Source organism: Acipenser ruthenus, chromosome 60, assembly GCF_902713425.1.
Source record: "Acipenser ruthenus chromosome 60, fAciRut3.2 maternal haplotype, whole genome shotgun sequence".
Taxonomy (NCBI): Eukaryota; Metazoa; Chordata; class Actinopteri; order Acipenseriformes; family Acipenseridae; genus Acipenser; species Acipenser ruthenus.
This window is the reverse complement of record NC_081248.1, coordinates 344,130-365,646: the sequence shown is the minus strand read 5'-3', so window position 1 is coordinate 365,646 and position 21,517 is coordinate 344,130. Positions and strand designations below refer to the sequence as shown.

At 44.7% G+C, this 21,517-nt stretch overlaps 1 protein-coding gene across 1 annotated transcript in view; it reads left to right on the top strand.

The window, feature by feature from the left end:
* Window positions 1–19,100: 19,100 nt before the first annotated feature.
* The window catches only part of LOC131725054 (butyrophilin subfamily 1 member A1-like), an 80,598-nt gene continuing 78,181 nt past the window's right edge, over window positions 19,101–21,517 (top strand). Inside the window, exon 1 of the mRNA XM_059018473.1 lies at window positions 19,101–19,165. The gene's annotated coding sequence lies outside the window, so the exon portion shown is untranslated. The remainder of the gene's footprint in view (window positions 19,166–21,517) is intronic.

The window sequence follows — 21,517 nt, the reverse complement described above, 5'->3', positions numbered from 1 at the left end:
ACGCTGGGAAATGCAGTCTTTCTTTATTCCCTTCAGTGCGCAGGCGCAGCTGTGAGCAGGGGGTGTAGGGATATATAAATATAGTCCTGTAGGTCTAAAGCTGTGTTCATGAATATATCACCACTTCCTGTGCGGCTGAAGGACTCCACTTCATCTAGAGCCTCACAACGCACCCAAGACGTGGTGATATTACCTCATGATAACACACACACACACACACACCCTGTCCTACGACATGAAACAAACATACATGTGGCTATGTTTTAATACAAAATCCATGCATCCATAATTCTGATTATTTATCTAAATAATCTCACAGCTAATTCTTTACAAATGAATCGTTTCTACATTTCTCGGAGTGCTAAGTAGTGTGGTGTTATAGTTTAACATATGAGTTATCAGTGCTATTTGAGTATTTAAAATATGGTTATCTTCAAAATTAAAATATCAGCAACGGTGTGTTAATTAAACGAAGCGCCTGACGCCGCTCGGAACTTTCGCATTTTTAAATCCTAACGGTCTCTGCTCAGCGGAGTGGAATGTTCAGGAGCCGGTTGCCTAGCAGCGTCTCCGCCTCCTTCTCTGCCCCGCCCCCTCTCTCCCTCTCACGTGTTAAATCAGCTCTAATCGTGTTAAATTGAACACTCAGAAAGTGTCTATACTGTCCCACTCTACACAGTGTTAATCTTACACTTTTGAAAGGGTTAGCTTTTTAACACTTTAGCAGAGTTACTGTAACTCAGTAAATTGTTAAAATGAACAGTGGCCAACCCTGGTTATTGTTGCATTAACTCTACACTCGTGTAACATGTTCACAATCAACTCCATCAGAGTACATTTTTACTCTGCCAGTTTTCTACCTTTCAACCCTGTAGGGTGTAAATATAAAATCAACTCTCACACTGTAACTTTCACTCTAATAGAGTTCACACTATAGGATGTAAACTTGAATTATAACCATTCCAGCCATATAATACCCCCTGTACCCCCCAATGTGTTTGTGCCTTTAACCTTAGTGTACTTACAACTAAAATAAACACAGCACAGAATCTGCTGTTATTTCTTTTAATCTCAACATGTACACCACATTCAACACGTGACATTACCCTGACTCACATTGAACAGGTAAACATGACACAACTTGTGACAATGTGTTCTCTATCAGTATGATACAAAAACAGTCTGATGTACGGCCGATGGTAAAGCAGCACTTCTACACACATCAAAAACAAAATGCAAGTCATACAATGTGACAGTATGGGACAATGCATGTTCTCTCATCATCCGTGTCATACTGCCTGTCATAAGGTCTATGGTGAACCAGGTCTTCTACACATATCACAGTAAATGCATCACTTATTTCTTCAATGCTGAATGCATTTAAGTGATCATCAAAACACAACGTAGCAACATTCGAGGTCAAAAGAAAAGCTTGGTCATCTTTTCCAATCACATTAATGATCTTCTTGAATACAGGCATTTCACTTTCTGTACCTGAGCAAACAAACTTACCAATGTGATACTCGCTTCCATAGTTCTTCACCCAACTAGATGTGGAAACATCAGAGTATAAACTGGAATGGCCTTCTGGTCAACGACGATGTAGAATTTCTGGATGATGTTCTTTTGTTCGCCGACACAGAGGAGGAAGGGCTGTTCACGTCCAACTTGCGCAAGGAAGGTCACCATGCTCGTCCCCACCTGAAAGAAAGAACATAGGGGAAACCACAGCCATTCATTTCTGTCACACAAAGCAAAGACAAAGCAGCCTGAGGTACAAAGTAGCCTCCATTATTGCACTCAGATTGAGCAAACATGCTGATTGGTTACGATACAGCTGCTGTCTGCAATGCACCTCCAATCACCTTGGTGAAACTGTCAGAAAGCAAGGGGCGGGAGAGGGGCTTGCAGGGGCTGTGTGTATGGCAAGGAGGCACTGTGCTAGATAAAAGGAGAGTGGCACAGAAAAGCACAACCAAAATAAGAGAACATACCTTCATATATTTCACCAGATGGTCAGCAGCTTGAGAGACAACGATCTTTGCAGCCCTCTTGCCTTTTGAGGTCGGGGGTAGCAGATGCAGCAGCAACAGAATGGCTGCCAAGTCACTGTCCCATCATAGTCTTAGTGAAGGATAAACACAGTAGAGCAAACGCTACAGTAAACGCTACAGTAAAAACCTGAAGCTCACATGACATGTTAGTAAGACCAAACTATTTGGTGGTCAAGCAGAAATGATGTACTCATGTACCCAAATCATCAGAGTCGTGCTGCGCAGAAGAGAGGAGGGCTTCCAAATGGGCACTGGGGGGTAGGTTCTTGCAGTCTGCGATGACTCTGGTCTGAACAAAGTTGGCCATTTCGCCAGGAACTTGCCAGATGCATCCTCTCCAAACAGCATTGTGAAGTCTTGGTCGATCTGAAAAACATTGAACCAACATTGTTTCACAAAACTCTTATCTTTAAATCTACAAAGTATGGCAAAAAGCTTGCTTCTAATCATAACTACCAAGCCTGGTATGTCAAGGAATCGGGGGAAGACGCCCAAGATGGTTGAGGACTTCTCTGGATCCTGCACAATGTTCTGTCTGTGTTTGAATGTTGCCCTCATCTTCTCCTTGACCAGTGACTCGTCAGTTGAATGTTGAAGCACAGATATCGCCTCTCTGCGTTCGTCGCCTGTCAGTTGCTCAACAGTTGAATGTGAAGCCCGCTTAGCCTTTGGACCATCTTGGTATGTGGACATGGATCTCTTCTTGGTCCCATGTGATGTGTTGCGTTGGACAGTCTTAATCCTCCAGGCCAGGTAACCCGATCCACTTTCGGCATTGCAGTAGTGTTCCTTTCAAAAGGAAAACACAGTAAGAACTTGACAAAACAGAGTTCCCCTTACCATTGTGCATGCAGGGCAGCCCTGCCTGCCTAGGTCTCGTGCTCCCCCACCAGAAAGACTTAGACTTCTACTGGTTTCTATTGACAGTTTTGGATAAAGAGGGTCTGGATGAGAGATGGAGCCTTCCCACCCTGTCTGGACTATAATCTAGGGGAAACACTGACAAATACATAAGGTCACTATTTAGGACCATAGTACTCTTGGCCAGGTGTCCCCAGTACAAGATGAGTCCTGAGCTGATAATTGAAGCAATTTGGCCCCACCAATTTAATTAAGAAAGGTTAAAAATGTGCATGCATTGTTACCTACAATAATCCAAACTTACATATCCATCACTTGAATCTGGATCCTTCAAATAGGGGAATAAAGTCACGATTCCCAGGGCATGCTTGGTGCGCACACTTGATGGGGGGACCCTCCTTTTAAGATAAATTGGAACAGAACACCACAACATGAATATATGAAAACTAATGACTAAGACTAAGTCTGACTAAAATCGTTCCAGACAAAATGTTGGTTTGTGATTATGTTATCAGTAAAGAAAGGTAATTCTAGCATTGTTATCATACAGACCCAGCACATTGAATCATTCACTTACCCATGCCTCTCAATCATATCTGCCACAAGCATGTTCACTAATAGCCTACGGGTGCTATCAGAGAGACTCTTGGTTTTGGCAAACTCAAGGAATATCTTTTCACCACCTGCCTTCGAGTCAAGGATGGCACTGATCATCTGGAAGAACAAGATAAAAACCTAACAGCCACAGCAGTGCATCTTCAAGGGTGCTGGAAATGGCAGAAACCACACAATGTGTTCTAAAACATTGACTAATGCACAAGCAGTGCATATAATACAAAATATATATTTTTAAACTCACACCTCCTGCTGCATTACTGTCTACGGGACTATCAGTCCGATTTCTTCTCCTTGCTATGGTTTCTTCAAGAATCACAGTTGAACCTGATGATGAATCAGACCCCACTGAGCAGAACGAGGCCTCGGATAGATCTGAAGACACACACAATGGGAGCAGAAGCAGACATGACAAACTGGCTCATCACTCGAGCTATCTGTGCTCTAAAGCCCATTGACTGTGTTTTGCACTGGCTGAAGTAAGCAATCAGTTGAAAGGAGACTTGTGATTTTGCCATTGCCATGACAATTCTGTCAAATTAGACGAGTCATCCTATCGTCCGCTGTCATAAAAAACGGATGATAGGATGACTAATGACATCTAATTTGATAGAAAATTGTCATGACAATGCCAAAATCACAAGTCTCCTTTCAATAAATTCCTTACATTAGCCAATGCAAAACACGGTCAATGGGCTTTAAAGCACAGCTAGCTTGAGTACTTAGCCAGGACGTCCTGTCCGCTTCTGCTCCGTATGACATCATTTTGAGAATTTAAAGGGTTTAAGCAGAATGTGCAACAGGATAAACTTTGCTTAGCCTATAACTCAAAGTCTTACCAGATTGTTCTCCAGTGAAGACTTTGAAGGATACTTCATTTGACGTCATAAGCTCATCAAAGATGTCTGCATCATCTTCAATTCCTGAAGAGTCCTTTAAGTCCACGTGGATCTCTGGTGGCAGATTGAATTTTTCTGAAACTGAGAAAAAATGGGCACGTTAGCTACCATTGGACTGACCTGAGACACTCACAAGAGCACAAGATTGAATTCCACTGTAAGACATTAAGCCTACCTAAATGTAGCCCATCTGATTACAAATGAACTATCCACAACAAAAGAAATGAAATAGTCCTGAGATTCTGTCTTAACTGAGCTGCTTGGATGAATTCAGTGTAATCATACTTGGGATCTGTCTTAGGAACCCTCACATATCACCTCACTCCCTTCATTCCACTGGAACCAGCATCTCCTTAAGCACATGTGACATGCCAAAAAGAAAACCAGCTAGCTATCCAACTTTATATGAAATAAGGACAGATCATCAATAAACATTTTGACAAATACATTTCTTTAATGTGTGATATCAGGATTCCAATATTAATCTTCATACGATATCTTTGATATTAATCGCCTGCTCCAATGTCTTTTGATTTAACTCTAGCTGGTGTTAAAATAGGGCGATACGAAAAATGGAAATTTGGGATTTTTTAAGGACTCGTGATCTCTTAACTAAATATCAAAACCAAACTAATAGTTTATATGAATGAGAATGCATTGTACTGTCAAGAAAATAAGATATAACTGTGCTTAATTTTAAAATATATTTTCGGTGTTAGAAAGCCACAATGACAGTAAAGCGCGTAACCGTTAGCCCCGCCCATTATGTGACATCATCACCTGTCCTCCTTCATAGGATTCAATGCAGGAATGTTAATTTCTAGTGTATCGTTATTGTGTAACTACAGGCTAGGATGAAGGATACGAGCACCGCCCTACAGGTCCAGTGTGCCGAATAACAGAACATAAACAGAACATAAACAACAATAACAGAGCACTCACACACACACACACACACACACACACACACACACACACACACACACACGCACACACACACACACACACACACACACACACACACACACACACACACACAGAGCACAGTGATATTCCATTGAGAAGAAACACACACACACACACACACACACGCACACACACACACACACACACACACACGCACACACACACACACACACACACACACACAGAGCACAGTGATATTCCATTGAGAAGAAACACACACACACACACACACACACACGCACACACACACACACACACACACACACACAGAGCACAGTGATATTCCATTGAGAAGAAACACACACTCACACACACACGCACGCACACACACACGCACGCACACACACACGCACACACACACACACACACACACACGCACACACACACACACACACAGAGCACAGTGATATTCCATTGAGAACACACACACACACACACACACACACGCACACACACACACACACACACACACACACAGAGCACAGTGATATTCCATTGAGAACACACACACACACACACACACACACACACAGAGCACAGTGATATTCCATTGAGAAGAAACACACTCACACACACACGCACGCACACACACACGCACGCACACACACACGCACACGCACACGCACACGCACACGCACACACAACACGCAGTCCAGTGGCCACGCCCCCTGCTCGCGCCGCAGTTCTGAGAGCTCTCAGCTGTCAGTCTCGCGCCGCTACACGACACAGACCCCGTTCAAATATCTCGACTTTAACCGACTTTTCTGCTCTCCTTTAATAATTAAATCGATACCTGTTGAGCCATTCGTGCATCTCAATCACAACTGAGAAACCAGTTAATAGCAAAATTGATTTGATTTACGTGTTTTTTTTTTCTGTGAAACAACCAAATTAAGCTTTAATTTTTGATTAACAAGCAGAAACGAGATCGCAACGTGTTAATAACGACAAATCTTTATCAAAGCTACAATGAAAAATAAAGTATTTGATGCTGGACTCACAATCGTTGTGCGTGACTGTATTTACATAAGAAGAGTCGCTTCTGCTTTGAAATGAAAAAGTCAGACTTACGATTTAAAAGCCCATTTAGTTGTTTCACAGAAAAAAAAAAAAATTAAATCAATGTTACTATTGACACGTTTCTCAGGATGTGATTGAGATACACGAATGGCTTAACGCAGGGCTCTTCAACTCGTTTATTTCGGGGGCCAGATTGTAAAAAAGTTAAGAGTAGGCGGGCCAGAAACATTGTATTCAGCACATTTTTAATCCTCAGATGAAATACACTCTGCTTGTTTTGCTTTGTCGTCCATTTTTGGTATTTTACGTCTAATGCTGAAAACTAGATTTTAGCAACCTGAATGAAATCAATGCAGCCCTGCCTGTGTCCCACCTGCTCCGCACAGTACAGCAGGGCACAGAAAAGCCAGTGCAGACGCACTGAGAGGCTGATTAAGGGTGTGTTCACGGAGACCATTCTCTGCAGATTCTGTGCAGAATCTGACCAATTCTAAGATCATTGGATAAACTGGTCAGATTCTGCACAGAATGATCTAAATGAACGTACTGTCAGTCTTTTTTATCACGTTAATGCGCAAGCGCAGCTGTGAAAACAGAGCGACGCTGGGAAATGCAGTCTTTCTTTATTCACTTCAATGCGCAAGCGCAACTTTAAAAAGAGAGAGCGACGCTGGGAAATGCAGTCTTTCTTTATTCACTTCAATGCGCAAGCGCAGCTTTAAATAGAGCGAGCGACGCTGGGAAATGCAGTCTTTCTTTATTCACTTCAATGCGCAAGCGCAGCTTTAAAAAGAGAGAGCGACGCTGGGAAATGCAGTCTTTCTTTATTCACTTCAATGCGCAAGCGCAGCTTTAAATAGAGCGAGCGACGCTGGGAAATGCAGTCTTTCTTTATTCCCTTCAGTGCGCAAGCGCAGCTTTAAATAGCGCGAGCGACGCTGGGAAATGCAGTCTTTATTTATTCACTTCAATGCGCAGGCGCAGCTTTAAAAAGAGAGAGCGACGCTGGGAAATGCAGTCTTTCTTTATTCCCTTCAGTGCGCAAGCGCAGCTTTAAATAGAGCGAGCGACGCTGGGAAATGCAGTCTTTCTTTATTCACTTCAATGCGCAAGCGCAGCTTTAAAAAGAGAGAGCGACGCTGGGAAATGCAGTCTTTCTTTATTCACTTCAATGCGCAAGCGCAGCTTTAAATAGAGCGAGCGACGCTGGGAAATGCAGTCTTTCTTTATTCCCTTCAGTGCGCAAGCGCAGCTTTAAATAGAGCGAGCGACGCTGGGAAATGCAGTCTTTCTTTATTCACTTCAGTGCGCAACCCGAACACGTTACACGCTATTGTTGTGCTTGTGTGTTTATAATGTGGATCTGCAGCGGCCACGCGAAACTCTCCTGTCTACAGATTAATCGACTATCTTGTTAAATAGAATATATTTGCTTAACATTCAATTTCTGCAAGTGAGTCAAGTGATACTTGTTTCCTGTTGTCTGTATACTCTTTTAACGGTACAACCAAAAATGTGTTTTAAAACAAACAGCATTTAATTTCACAACAGTTTACAGACCAGCATAAACATTATGCATGGACAAATATGATCGCACAGTTCCGTTTTTCCAAAGCTGGTAAAGGATTTACACTTCACAGTCCACTCACTGTTTTCTGTAGGAGTCTAACCCTGTATAATATGCACAGTCTTAGACAAGATAATCACACAAAACAAACACCACGGGTGCATACACACAGAAGCAGCTATGAGAAAGCAAGACATGAACGTGTTCTTTACATTTAATATTTTGGTTAATTGTGGGCTCTAGTTTTTTATTTAACATCACTGAGTCCCTTGTCCCTGTGGATTGCAACCACAATGTAGAAACATATAGAGAATGGATGGGAATGGTCAATAAACATCACTGCTTAAAGCGTGTTTATTTATTTCTAATACTGGACCCTGTCTTAATACTGCATTACATTCGGAATATAGCTGAATTATTAATTGTAGATAATACTTAGAATACCAGATACACATTTACCATTAAAAAGCAATACATGTGATTTCTTTACCAGTCGTTCATTATTTTGTGTATCAGCCTCCACACAAAGCCGAGCGCAGTGCGGTATACTGTAATGATGCTCCAGTCAGTGTGCCCGGACTGCACCTGAACCATCTTAAAAACACGAAGCCTCCAATAAGCTCATTTGTAAAAGTTAGTAAAGAATGGCGCTATATAATCTAAGGAAGCTGAATGTGAACTCCTAGCTGGAGCAACGAGAGAGGGAGAGAGGGGGCGGGGCAGAGAAGGAGGCGGAGACGCTGCTAGGCAACCGGCTCCTGAACATTCCACTCCGCTGAGCAGAGACCGTTAGGATTTAAAAATGCCAAAGTTCCGAGCGGCGTCAGGCGCTTCGTTTAATTAACACACCGTTGCTGATATTTTAATTTTGAAGATAACCATATTTTAAATACTCAAATAACACTGTATTAAAAAATACTTTACTTTAGTTCCAGACCGTTTCCCCAAAAATAAAAGAAGGTACGTATTTATAATAAGTATATTTGTTATGATATTATTAAGACTAAACGAATGTGGTACAGTTTGGTGTTTATTTCATTTAATTATTTATTTCTTTATAAAATGTTGTAGTGTTTCATTTTTTTTTAAAAATATTAATATTTTATTTTCACAAAATCACATCCATACATTATCAGTTGATCTGCTAGTGTAATCAAATCTCAATATTACTCGTCAGTAATTCATACATAGACACGCTGTGGTAACTTCAAGAAGTTAAAATGTAAGGCTGGATTACAGTTTAACCAAATAAATAAATAAATACATTAATGACGATATGAAACAAAAATACGTTTTGGTAGCTCATAGGTATTTAAATTACAAAATGCGACCCGTTTTAGAAATGGATTTATAAACTAACTGCCATTTCAATCTAAATTATATTTAAAACTGTTTGAGGGGCAGACTAGCATAGATGATTTCTAAAATCCATTCACTTGTTAAGTAACCAATCAGCTGCTGCCTCCCCTATTGACTGACATGCTTTCAGCCAGTAACCTCGAAGACACTGCTGCGGTGAGCGAGGAAGGGAAGTTGTAACAGACTGTCAGAGAATATATTCTTTCTTTCTTTCTTTCTTTCTTTCTTTCTTTCTTTCTTTCTTAGCAGGCGCCCTTATTCAGGGCAACTTACAGTTGTTACAAAATATCACAGTACAAAGTATCACATAGATAATAGCAGTACTGGAATACAATACAATCACTAGTAAGAGCTAATTCAAATAAGAGAAAATAAAAAATGCAGTCAATAATTACGTTTCAGAGTGATTTCAATTAAGAGCAGTTAAACTTACAAATGTTTGGTTATAAGAGTAAATTCCATTAAGAGCAAGTAGTCAGTACAATAAATAGAGAAGAACGATTTCAAAGAAGAGCAATTACAAAAAAAAAAGTGACTACGGTTACCTTTTAAGAGTAAAATCAAGTACGAGATACAGCAAATATAATTCTGATTGAGAGCAGTAGTAGAATACGGCAAAGTGTGGAGCAGTTCAGTGCAAGCACAAGCTGATGCAAGTACTGGTACAGCTGGATGCCGTCCAGTCCAGCATAGTGGAGAGTGGTGAGGTTTACAGATGCTGTCTGAACAGCTGTGTCTTGAGGAGGTGCCGGAAGCTGGCCAGGAAACTGAAAGCTTTCTTTAACCGGTTGTAGCATCACATGTGTTAAAATGAAAATACTTTTGAAGACACTGAGAAAGACTTCTAGTGGAAACGTTTGCCATTGAATTTACACTGAAGACGCTGAGAAAGACTTCTAGTGGAAACGTTTGCCATTGAATTTACACTGAAGACACAGAGACTTTTAAGTGCGTGTCTCCTCACTCTCCTCTCTCTCCCGCGCAGGTTGAACTGTGGTGACTATGACAGCACCACCCCCTTGCACATGGCAGCCATCTGCGGCAACACCAACATGGTCAAATTCCTGCTGGCCAGGGGGGCGGAGCCCACAGTGAGAGACCGGTTTGGAGGTACCCCCCTGTTCCTCGCTATCAAATACAGGTACCCTTGAAACACCGCCCCAACCCCTAATCCAGACTCTAACCTCTCTGCACATCAAAATCTTGATCCCTTTCACATTTGAAATTGTAATAGATATTTTCTGAAAGGGGTTTCAAGGTTTCTGCTTACTATACATTATAAAGGTTATTAGTGTATGTTTGAGTATCGGAGGTGTGTCTCCCTCTAATCATGTTGAGAGTGTGTTTCATTCTCTTGCACTCTTTATAGGACAGACCCTCCCTCCTCCCTCTCCCTCTCCCCCCTCTCCCTCTCCCTCTCCCCTCTCCTCTCTCCCTCAGATTTATATCAGCTAATTTGTGGTGTGTCGAGCATCTCTTATAATATGTTTCTGAGTGTCGGGTGCGTCTCCCTCTGATTGTGTTGAGAGCATGTTTCATTCTCGTGCACTCTTGTAGGACAGATCCTCCCTCTCCCCTCTCCCCTCTCCCTGTACCTCAGATTTATATCGGCTAATTTGTGGTGTGTTGGGCATCTCTTATAATATGTTTCTGAGTGTCAGGTGCGTCTCCCTCTGATTGTGTTGAGAGTGTGTTTCATTCTTGTGCACTCTTTGTAGGACAGATCCTCCCTCTCCCCTCTCCCCTCTCCCTGTACCTCAGTTTTATATCAGCTAATCTGTGGTGTGTTGGGCGTCTCTTATAATATGTTTCTGAGTATCGGGTGTGTCTCCCTCTGATCATGTTGAGAGTGTGATTCATTCTCTTGCACTCTTTTAAAACACTCAATGCTGAAGTTCATTGCCATTGATTGATACTCTATTGTAAAGGTGAGGGAAGGGCAGCTTTTCTTGTTTTGAAATCAACACATTAATAAATAGGCATGCTTTGATTGATTTTAATACCTGCTGACAAATACAACTTAGCCATTACGATTACTCTGAAAATACGAGTATCGACACCACTAGCATTCTACGTTCCCTCCAAGACTTTCATTTAGTTAGCCACTGTGGCTAAAGTAACTTAACGTTTTTTAGCCACACTGGAAAAACTTAAGCCACTTAACAATACTGTAAACAAGTTAAACATGCTGTTTCACAAGGCAAAAAGACGTGTATTTTATTTGAAAACACGTAGATATTTAAATGCCAGACCCTACCCTTTACAATACACATAAACGGTATATTTAAAGTGCACTATAAATCTGATTCCCATTTAATAAATGCCAAACTTAGTCCCACATGAAAAAACTTCATTACAGATTTCCTAAATTCTGAATAGGTTTGCAGAGATATTCATGTACTGCATAATCCTTTACATTATTTGGACTGTGACGCGGTTTTCTTTCCACTGCAGGACAGTGCTAGTGTGTGTTAATATTAATGTCTCCCTGTGGCAAAGTGCCCGCCCCTGTGTGTATTTTGTGTGTTATGTGTTGCTGTATGTTGCGTGTGTTAATGTTGGTGTATAGTCATTGGTACACGGGATATAAACGGGTCTGTGTTTCACGTGTATTTAAAAAGTGTAGATTTATATTTAGGCACGAGGAGGGCACAAATCACTTCACGTGCTGGTTAAATGTAATATGTGAGCACGGGGTTGCACAGAATTAATTCACGTGCTGGGATTCAAGTGAATAATTAATTAGTAATTGAATCCCAGCACAATAGTATATATAGACGCACATTTCTTTCAGTCGGGGTTGGGTGTTCGGAAGAGGAGAACGGGTGAGAGAGAGAGGAATAAGTAGTAGTGAAAGATCGTAAAGATAAGTGTTTTGTTCTCACCGTGTTTGTTTGTCTCCGTGCACCGTTTGTTTAGTGTTAGTCCGTTTTGTCTGTCTCTTTATTTTGGCTATAGTGCCGTGTCCTGTTTTGTATTCCATTGTTTTCAAACCTTTTATTTGTTAATAAACGCTGAGTGCAGCCATTGCACTCAGCTCATCACAACCACCGTCTCTGTGTTTGAATTCCTTTCTGGTCTGACGCAACCCACTCTGGCCGTCTTTGTGACACGTGGTGTCAGAAGTGGGATAGCCGCGCCTCCAAGCGTCAGACCAGGAGGGGTCTGGATTAAAAAAAAAATAAATAAAAAATAAAAATAAAAATAAAGGATTACAAATATTGTTTTGGGGAAAAAAAAAAAAAAAAGTCAATGGCAGAAGACGCCATCAAACTGCGGGGCTGGTTCCTGGAGAATGCTGGGCTGGAGGCCCAGTCTCTGCCCATGGTCGTCCGGGCCCTGTGGATGATGGACTGTGAGAGATGGGAGGCCTATCAGCAGGAACACACCCCAAACACCTTGGAGGAAGGTGTGGAGTTTCTCCTCAGCTACCTGGAGGCAACGATAAACGGAACAGCAGCCCAGGTAGCAGGACCACCAGCAGAGGAGTACCTGCTGTCCCCATCTCCACCAGCAGAGGGTGAATGCCTGCTGGTTTTGCCTCCACAGCCCAAGCGGGAGGAGCCTGAGCGTCCACAGCCCGAGCGGGAGGAGCCTGAGCGTCCACAGCCCGAGCGGGAGGAGCCTGAGCGTCCACAGCCCAAATGGGAGGAGCCTGAGCGTCCACAGCCCAAATGGGAGGAGCCTGAGCGTCCACAGCCCAAATGGGAGGAGCCTGGGCGTCCACAGCCCAAGCGGAAGGAGCCTGAACGTCCTACGCCTGAGTGGAAGGAGCCCGAACATCCTACGCCTGAGTGGGAGGAGCCCGAACGTCCTACGCCTGAGTGGGAGGAGCCCGAACGTCCTACGCCTGAGTGGGGGGAGCCCGAACGTCCACAGCCCAAGAGGGGGGAGTCGGTGCGTCCACAGCCCAAAAGGGAGGAGTCGGTGCGTCCACAGCCCAAAAGGGAGGAGTCGGTGCGTCCACAGCCCAAAAGGGAGGAGTCGGTGCGTCCACAGCCCAAAGGGAGGCAAGTCGGGGCTTCCACAGCTCTGGGACCCAAGCCACCAGCAGAGGGAAAATGCCTGCTGGTTCAGCCCCAAGAGCCGGAAGGGGAGGAGTTACAGGCCCAACCCCCTGAAAATTTTTGGGGGGGAGAGGGGCAGGAGGCTGGTGTCCCCCAGCAGCCTCTATTCATGCTGCTGAAGGCAGCACGGCGCGCACCAGCCCAGCCGCCACAGCGGAGGGAGCCAGCGCCGCCAGGAGCAGAGGAGCTGCCTCTGCCTCCGCCACCTCCACCGGCAGGAACAGAGCAGCAGGAGCTGCCTCTGTCTCCGCCACCTCCACCGGAAGGAGCAGAGGAGCAGGAGCTGCCTCTGCCTCCGCCACCTCCACCGCTTCCTCCACTAGGAGCAGAGGAGCAGGAGCTGCCTCTGCCTCCACCACCACCAGGAGCAGAGGAGCTGGAGCTGCCTCTGCTTCCGCCACCGCCCGGAGCAGAGGAGCAGGAGCTGCCTCTGCTGCCCGTACCTCCACAGGGAGTACGGTGGCCGGAGCCCCAGAAAGGGGAGCTGCCGGCCACGAAGAAGGGGGACGAGGTCTGGAGACCACTTTCCCCAGCAGCAGTTTCGCTGCAGGAGTTCTTGTGGCCAGAGCCCCACAGGAGGGAGCTGCCGGCTACGAAGAAGGGGGAGGTCGGGGGACCACCTGCCCCCGCAGCTTTTTCGCTGCAGGACGGGACCAGCATGCTGTCAGCCGTGCCACTACCGGCAGGGGAGCTGACAGCATTTCCAGCCATGGGCCCACTGAAGCCTCCCTTCCCAGCCCGAGACTTTGGCCTGGACTGCTGGGTATTTAAGGGGGGAGGTGGCCGTTGAGGCCATGTGTGCTTTGCACAGGGGGGGGTATATGTGGCAAAGTGCCCGCCCCTGTGTGTATTTTGTGTGTTATGTGTTGCTGTATGTTGCGTGTGTTAATGTTGGTGTATAGTCATTGGTACACGGGATATAAACGGGTCTGTGTTTCACGTGTATTTAAAAAGTGTAGATTTATATTTAGGCACGAGGAGGGCACAAATCACTTCACGTGCTGGTTAAATGTAATATGTGAGCACGGGGTTGCACAGAATTAATTCACGTGCTGGGATTCAAGTGAATAATTAATTAGTAATTGAATCCCAGCACAATAGTATATATAGACGCACATTTCTTTCAGTCGGGGTTGGGTGTTCGGAAGAGGAGAACGGGTGAGAGAGAGAGGAATAAGTAGTAGTGAAAGATCGTAAAGATAAGTGTTTTGTTCTCACCGTGTTTGTTTGTCTCCGTGCACCGTTTGTTTAGTGTTAGTCCGTTTTGTCTGTCTCTTTATTTTGGCTATAGTGCCGTGTCCTGTTTTGTATTCCATTGTTTTCAAACCTTTTATTTGTTAATAAACGCTGAGTGCAGCCATTGCACTCAGCTCATCACAACCACCGTCTCTGTGTTTGAATTCCTTTCTGGTCTGACGCAACCCACTCTGGCCGTCTTTGTGACACGTGGTGTCAGAAGTGGGATAGCCGCGCCTCCAAGCGTCAGACCAGGAGGGGTCTGGATTAAAAAAAATAAATAAAAATAAAGGATTACAAATATTGTTTTGGGGAAAAAAAAAAAAAAAAGTCAATGGCAGAAGACGCCATCAAACTGCGGGGCTGGTTCCTGGAGAATGCTGGGCTGGAGGCCCAGTCTCTGCCCATGGTCGTCCGGGCCCTGTGGATGATGGACAGTGAGAGATGGGAGGCCTATCAGCAGGAACACACCCCAAACACCTTGGAGGAAGGTGTGGAGTTTCTCCTCAGCTACCTGGAGGCAACGATAAACGGAACAGCAGCCCAGGTAGCAGGACCACCAGCAGAGGAGTACCTGCTGTCCCCATCTCCACCAGCAGAGGGTGAATGCCTGCTGGTTTTGCCTCCACAGCCCGAGCGGGAGGAGCCTGAGCGTCCACAGCCCGAGCGGGAGGAGCCTGAGCGTCCACAGCCCAAATGGGAGGAGCCTGAGCGTCCACAGCCCAAATGGGAGGAGCCTGAGCGTCCACAGCCCAAATGGGAGGAGCCTGGGCGTCCACAGCCCAAGCGGAAGGAGCCTGAACGTCCTACGCCTGAGTGGAAGGAGCCCGAACATCCTACGCCTGAGTGGGAGGAGCCCGAACGTCCTACGCCTGAGTGGGAGGAGCCCGAACGTCCTACGCCTGAGTGGGGGGAGCCCGAACGTCCACAGCCCAAGAGGGGGGAGTCGGTGCGTCCACAGCCCAAAAGGGAGGAGTCGGTGCGTCCACAGCCCAAAAGGGAGGAGTCGGTGCGTCCACAGCCCAAAAGGGAGGAGTCGGTGCGTCCACAGCCCAAAGGGAGGCAAGTCGGGGCTTCCACAGCTCTGGGACCCAAGCCACCAGCAGAGGGAAAATGCCTGCTGGTTCAGCCCCAAGAGCCGGAAGGGGAGGAGTTACAGGCCCAACCCCCTGAAAATTTTTGGGGGGGAGAGGGGCAGGAGGCTGGTGTCCCCCAGCAGCCTCTATTCATGCTGCTGAAGGCAGCACGGCGCGCACCAGCCCAGCCGCCACAGCGGAGGGAGCCAGCGCCGCCAGGAGCAGAGGAGCTGCCTCTGCCTCCGCCACCTCCACCGGCAGGAACAGAGCAGCAGGAGCTGCCTCTGTCTCCGCCACCTCCACCGGAAGGAGCAGAGGAGCAGGAGCTGCCTCTGCCTCCGCCACCTCCACCGCTTCCTCCACTAGGAGCAGAGGAGCAGGAGCTGCCTCTGCCTCCACCACCACCAGGAGCAGAGGAGCTGGAGCTGCCTCTGCTTCCGCCACCGCCCGGAGCAGAGGAGCAGGAGCTGCCTCTGCTGCCCGTACCTCCACAGGGAGTACGGTGGCCGGAGCCCCAGAAAGGGGAGCTGCCGGCCACGAAGAAGGGGGACGAGGTCTGGAGACCACTTTCCCCAGCAGCAGTTTCGCTGCAGGAGTTCTTGTGGCCAGAGCCCCACAGGAGGGAGCTGCCGGCTACGAAGAAGGGGGAGGTCGGGGGACCACCTGCCCCCGCAGCTTTTTCGCTGCAGGACGGGACCAGCATGCTGTCAGCCGTGCCACTACCGGCAGGGGAGCTGACAGCATTTCCAGCCATGGGCCCACTGAAGCCTCCCTTCCCAGCCCGAGACTTTGGCCTGGACTGCTGGGTATTTAAGGGGGGAGGTGGCCGTTGAGGCCATGTGTGCTTTGCACAGGGGGGGGTATATGTGGCAAAGTGCCCGCCCCTGTGTGTATTTTGTGTGTTATGTGTTGCTGTATGTTGCGTGTGTTAATGTTGGTGTATAGTCATTGGTACACGGGATATAAACGGGTCTGTGTTTCACGTGTATTTAAAAAGTGTAGATTTATATTTAGGCACGAGGAGGGCACAAATCACTTCACGTGCTGGTTAAATGTAATATGTGAGCACGGGGTTGCACAGAATTAATTCACGTGCTGGGATTCAAGTGAATAATTAATTAGTAATTGAATCCCAGCACAATAGTATATATAGACGCACATTTCTTTCAGTCGGGGTTGGGTGTTCGGAAGAGGAGAACGGGTGAGAGAGAGAGGAATAAGTAGTAGTGAAAGATCGTAAAGATAAGTGTTTTGTTCTCACCGTGTTTGTTTGTCTCCGTGCACCGTTTGTTTAGTGTTAGTCCGTTTTGTCTGTCTCTTTATTTTGGCTATAGTGCCGTGTCCTGTTTTGTATTCCATTGTTTTCAAACCTTTTATTTGTTAATAAACGCTGAGTGCAGCCATTGCACTCAGCTCATCACAACCACCGTCTCTGTGTTTGAATTCCTTTCTGGTCTGACGCAACCCACTCTGGCCGTCTTTGTGACACTCCCTGACCAAAAGCAGCTCTAGTTATGCAAGCTTGTACTAATGTGATTAATATTAGTAGGATTGTACATCCACTACTGTGTTTAAAAAACGTATTTTTATTTATTTATTTTAAATGTAGCCGTCGGCAATTTTTTACCCTGGTTTTCTTCCCAATTTGAAATGCCCAATTATTGTTTATATCCTGGTTCACTGCTGCAACCTCCTGGCGACTCGGGAAACGGAGGCTGGAACACGCGTCCTCCAAAACGTGCTCCTGCCAAGCCGTCATTTTTTGCACTGCGGATCCACAGCGAGGCCACCAGACCTACAGTGCTGGAGGACAACACAGATCTGATGGCTCCACTGCAGAACCACAGGCGCCCTGTCGGCCACAATCCAACTGTGGATTCCCCTGCCGGGCCTATGCCACGGTTGGCTGTGACATAGCCTGGATTCGAACCTGCGATCTCCAGGCTATAGGGCTCATCCTGTACTTCAGCGGAGCGCCTTTACTGGATGCGCCACTTGGGAACCAAACATTTTTTACCGTGTTCTTTCACCTGGGACTACTGACAGTAATATTGCACTGATTCTGACATTAAAAGCCTTCTTTTTAAAGTAATAAATGTGTTTATTTTTTTATTAAATTATTAAATTGGTCATTTGTCTGTACAATTTTTTTCTACCATTTTTTTCCGTTTGGATGCCATGTGTTTTTTTTTTTTCTTTCACAAGCAGCGCCGTCCGCTGACTGTTTCTAATTAGAACCTCTGTCCTCCCGCCAAACACGACGTTTGTGGCATGCATATGTTACGTGATCAAGCGAAAGAGCTTTCATTGGGCAAAATGAAATCAAACCAAATAGTCTGTATTGATTCATCTACCATCACACGTTGAATGTGCGGTAGTCTCACACAAGTACATTTTTCAAAGCCTTCGCCACCGTGGCCAACTTGGGGAAAAATTGTTGAGCCACAAGGGAAAACGTTTCGCTTGTGGTGACGTGGCGAGCAGCTGTAATTATTTTATTTGAAAACAATTAAAAAGAAGTGTTATTCCCGACCTTGGTCTCTATCACATCCTTCTGCACCAAAACAGACACAGTTTGGCACAGCTCACAAATATGTGGACTGTACTGGTTCACTATATGTCTACCTTTAATGACGTTGCTGGAATGTTGTAATTTTCTCATGTCGTTTCTATAAGATTGCGTGCAGGCAACTTTTTCATGATTGCATCTGAAGTATTTGCAGATGTTAGTGATCTTACATAATAAATGCAGAGTCACAAATAATCGCCGCACCTCTTGCAGCTTTACCCTTCTCGATTCGGATGTCGGGGGCCTGGAGTTTCACGGTTTGGTTCTAAGTCAGCTCGACAAATAGCCAGTGGAGAACCCCCCGTACCGGTACCGTACTGAGCCCTCACGGGTCGGGTGTGCCATAAAAGTGACTAAACTAAGCAGATCATGTGCTTGAAAGAGTTAAAACACAATCGTGGAAAAAACAAACAGAGATGAACATTTCACACAGAAGGGTAGACGGGCAATTATAAAACAGAGGTAAGAGAATGAATTTTAAAGATGGTCAGCACTCTTTTAAAGAGAGGGACCAGTGATCATGTTAATAAAACTAATACGAGGTGAGAGAATGGATTTTAAAGATGGTCAGCACTTTTTTAAAGGGAGGGACCGGTGATCATGTTAATAAAGCTAATAAGAGGTGAGAGAATGGATTTTAAAGATGGTCAGTACTTTTTTAAAGGGAGGGACCGGTGATCATGTTAATAAAGCTATTAAGTAAGAGAATAGATTTTAAAGATGGTCAGCACTCTTTAAAAAGTAAGTTAAGAATTATGTTGCAGTTGGGGGGGGGCGGGGAGTTTGGTTGCCACGCTGTGGAGTGCACTTCCTGTCAGTGCGGAGAGGAAGCTGGTTTCCTGGTGCGCAGTGCGGTCGTGTGGACAAGACAACGAGGTAGGAACCCTTCTGTCTCTGTCTCTGTTCTTTGTTTCAGCACTTAATCCCCCAGAGAGTATTGCAGGATTTTTATTCCTCTGTTTTTAGAACAATGATCTCGAATGGAACCCCCTCTCCTCTGTCTCTTCCTCTCTCTCTCCCTGCTCACTGGCATTGAGGCCGACGCTCATTTCCTGTCTGTAACAAACAAGACGATACAAAATAAAAACGGAATCTGTTTTAAACGTTTCAAAGGCTTTGGGGACAGGAGTTATAATATAAGGTAATATGTAAGAGAATGAATTTTAAAGATGGTCAGCGCTCCTTTAAAGGGAGGGGACAGTGATCATGTTAATAAAGCTAATAAGAGGTAAGAGAATGGATTTTAAAGATGGTCAGCGCTCCTTTCAAGGGAGGGACCGTGATTTCAGTAAGTAAGCAATGCCATAGCCAGCTATGAGGCATCGAGTCACGGAGCTGTGTTAAAATCATACTGATCTTTATTTATTAAGGCTCTCTTAATAAAATGCAAAATAAAATGCATTTCATCCCTCGTTGTGTGCATGCATTAATTCCCAAGTCTCACTGATATCTACAGCCTCTGTGCTCTTCAAAAACACTGTACGGCTCGGTTCATACCAGCATAGCTGCGAGTTAAACACGTTCAAATGGCTTCTAAACGACCAAGACTTATTGGTGACTTTTTAACAAGGCGAAGCAAAGTAATAATGTTGATTAGAAAGAAGTAATACATTCCCTCGGTAGCCAACAGTTTAGAAACCACTAGTGGAAACAGCTTGTAAACTACAGTGTGGTGAACCAGCTTATTAATATTGCAATTCTAAACCTCTAGTGGAAGAGGCTTGTAAACTGCAGTGTAGTGAACCAGCTTATTAATATTGCAATTCTAAACCTCTAGTGGAAGAGGCTTGTAAACTGCAGTGTAGTGAACCAGCTTATTAATATTGCAATTCTAAACCTCTAGTGGAAGAGGCTTGTAAACTGCAGTGTAGTGAACCAGCTTATTAATATTGCAATTCTAAACCTCTAGTGGAAGAGGCTTGTAAACTGCAGTGTAGTGAACCAGCTTATTAATATTGCAATTCTAAACCTCTAGTGGAAGAGGCTTGTAAACTGCAGTGTAGTGAACCAGCTTATTAATATTGCAATTCTAAACCTCTAGTGGAAGAGGCTTGTAAACTGCAGTGTAGTGAACCAGCTTATTAATATTGCAATTCTAAACCTCTAGTGGAAGAGGCTTGTAAACTGCAGTGTAGTGAACCAGCTTATTAATATTGCAATTCTAAACCTCTAGTGGAAGAGGCTTGTAAACTGCAGTGTAGTGAACCAGCTTATTAATATTGCAATTCTAAACCTCTAGTGGAAGAGGCTTATTAATATTGCAATTCTAAACCTCTAGTGGAAGAGGCTTGTAAACTGCAGTGTAATGAACCAGCTTATTAATATTGCAATTCTAAACCTCTAGTGGAAGAGGCTTGTAAACTGCAGTGTAGTGAACCAGCTTATTAATATTGCAATTCTAAACCTAGTGGAAGAGGCTTGTAAACTGCAGTGTAATGAACCAGCTTATTAATATTGCAATTCTAAACCTCTAGTGGAAGAGGCTTGTAAACTGCAGTGTAGTGAACCAGCTTATTAATATTGCAATTCTAAACCTCTAGTGGAAGAGGCTTGTAAACTGCAGTGTAGTGAACCAGCTTATTAATATTGCAATTCTAAACCTCTAGTGGAAGAGGCTTGTAAACTGCAGTGTAGTGAACCAGCTTATTAATATTGCAATTCTAAACCTCTAGTGGAAGAGGCTTGTAAACTGCAGTGTAGTGAACCAGCTTATTAATATTGCAATTCTAAACCTCTAGTGGAAGAGGCTTGTAAACTGCAGTGTAGTGAACCAGCTTATTAATATTGCAATTCTAAACCTCTAGTGGAAGAGGCTTGTAAACTGCAGTGTAGTGAACCAGCTTATTAATATTGCATTTCTAAACCTCTAGTGGAAGAGGCTTGTAAACTGCAGTGTAGTGAACCAGCTTATTAATATTGCAATTCTAAACCTCTAGTGGAAGAGGCTTGTAAACTGCAGTGTAGTGAACCAGCTTATTAATATTGCAATTCTAAACCTCTAGTGGAAGAGGCTTGTAAACTGCAGTGTAGTGAACCAGCTTATTAATATTGCAATTCTAAACCTCTAGTGGAAGAGGCTTATTAATATTGCAATTCTAAACCTCTAGTGGAAGAGGCTTGTAAACTGCAGTGTAATGAACCAGCTTATTAATATTGCAATTCTAAACCTCTAGTGGAAGAGGCTTGTAAACTGCAGTGTAGTGAACCAGCTTATTAATATTGCAATTC